The sequence below is a fragment of the Myotis brandtii genome, unplaced genomic scaffold (assembly GCF_000412655.1).
Source record: "Myotis brandtii unplaced genomic scaffold, ASM41265v1 scaffold61, whole genome shotgun sequence".
NCBI lineage: Eukaryota > Metazoa > Chordata > Mammalia > Chiroptera > Vespertilionidae > Myotis > Myotis brandtii.
Genome location: NW_005370318.1, coordinates 831,276 through 833,690, shown reverse-complemented (window position 1 = coordinate 833,690; position 2,415 = coordinate 831,276).

Genomic DNA, 2,415 nt, shown 5'->3' with positions numbered 1-2,415 from the left:
TTAATACTGATCGCTACCAACAACAAATAATCAATTTGAACCATGCTTTGATGGTGAAATGACCAGAATGTTCCAGAATACACGGTAATTTTGCTTCATGATGTCGCACCAAAAGGCATTTCAAAACCAGTTAAAAACACATTAAAAGATCTTGCCTGGGAAGTATTAATCCACCTGCCATCTTCTCCGGACCTTGCTCCTTCAGATGACCACTTGTTCCGATCGATGGCATACGCACTTTCTGAGCAGCACTTCAAAGCGTACGCAGCAGTGGAAAATTGGGTCTCTGAATGGTTTGCCTCAAAACAAGAAAAGTTCTATTGGGACGGTATCCACAAATTACCTGAAAGATGGGGGGAATGTGTAGCTAGCAATAGACATTACTTTGAATAAAGCACTTTTGATGTTTCTCTTGAAATTATCATGTTTTCTTTGATTACAAAATCCGCATTTTTGACTGGTATCCGCATTATTAACCAGTACCAGGCATGAACTAAGTGTGCAGGTTTCAACATCTCTTTCTCAAGTTGATTCACAAAGCCTATACCAGACTGTAACAACATAATAAACATTGCTTCTAAAGTTCTACAACAGTGCAGATTCAAAGAGGATTTATATTATTGCTAAGACATATTAATAGCAATTGATTCACAATTAAGAACTGTACATACTAAAATCAGGCCAGAGAATAATTTTTTTTCAGGAGCATGTGAGCAATTTTCTCTTTTGGCACAACAATAAGCAACCCAACACGATGATAATAAGGCATTTTCACTGACAGCAACATCACGTCTCAGATCATTTGCCCATCACATTTATATATTTTTCTTTTTTTAAATAGTCAAGGGGCTAATTCAGCATGTCATGTTTCCTAGTATTTTTTAATGCTGATGGCTTTACGCTTTCATTGCAAGAATATCATTATAAATAATACATTAGTATATGCCATTTTGTTGAATTTGCACATTTGATAAAACCATATTTTTGAAAAGTTGTCTTACATTTCCCTTTCCTTATAATGAGGCGCAAATAAAGTCATTGCTGATCGATGTTGATACTTTCCCCAGTATCACTATTCACTCTTCCCATATTTTTCACCTTCTCATCCTCATTTTTTGTAGCATTAAGACAATCCATTTAAGGGCAATTTGAACTAATTCAATTAAAGTGCTACATTTCTCATACATTCAAAATATTGCTGACTATGCGCTTTCTGGAAAACCACACAGCAAATTCCTGACCAACTCAGTTGAAAATCATGACAATGTTGCCAAAAATGAATAAAATTCTCCCACACTTTAGTTCACCACTAACTTCACATTATGTTGATACAAAATTAAACAAGATGCAATGGAAAAAAATTAAACAATACTCGATTCTCCCATTTTAAGGCAATGGTCGTACTGACGATCATATATCAAAAAGTTAAATTAGATGCCAGGGCACTGAATAAAACAATCTGCTTTTAGTCAATGTGTATATTTTTCATACCCCCTCTCTATTTCTCTCCCACAACATAATACAATAAGCCTTAGTATTGTGCCAATGTCCTTGGTCCTTTCTAAGAATCCATGTCATACACGCTAATACTTTTTAATCCATTCTATTTTCTTATTTAAAAAGTTAGTTGTGTCCTGGCTAGTGTGGCTCAGTTCTTAGAGCATTGGCCCGAGCACTGAAGGGTTATGGGTTTGATCCCCAGTCAAGGGCACATACCTGTGTTGCAAGTTTGATACTCAGCCCCAGTCAGGGCACTTGCGGGAGGCAACCAATGTTTCTCTCTCTCTCTCTCTCTCTCTCTCTCTCTCTCTCTCTCTTTCTTCTTCTCTCTTCCTCCTTCTCCTTCTCCTCCTCCTCCCCCTTCTCTCTCTCTCTCTCTCTCTCTTTCCCTCTCTCTCCCCTTCCCCTTCCCCTTCCCCTTTCTTCTTCTTCCCTCCATCCCTCCCTCCCTTCCACTCTTTCTAAAAAAATCAATGGAAAAAATATCCTCTGGTGAGGATTTTTTTTAAGTGATTTGTGACACATTAAATTTATTTCTTGACCCACTAAAGGGTCATAAACCAAGTCTTAAAAACACTGCTCCAAGGCACTAAACTGTTAGTACAGCCAGAAAACTGGTTTTAAAACTATATAGACAGAATAGCTTACCTTTCCACATGCAGAATGTTTCCTCTAGTAAATTTATTTTCCAGGTATGGATTTAGACAACACTGTGCCTGCACACTGCTGCTGCTTCATGAGGTGATGTGTCTGTGTTTTTATTAAGATACTAGAGGCCCAGTGCACAAATTCGTGTACAGGTGGGGTCTGGCCAGCCCAGCCCCAATTGGTGGATTGGGGCCGGGCCTGTCAGGAGGAGGAGACGGTGGGAGGTTGGCCGGCCAGCCTGCCCCGATCGGGGCCTGATCAGGGCAG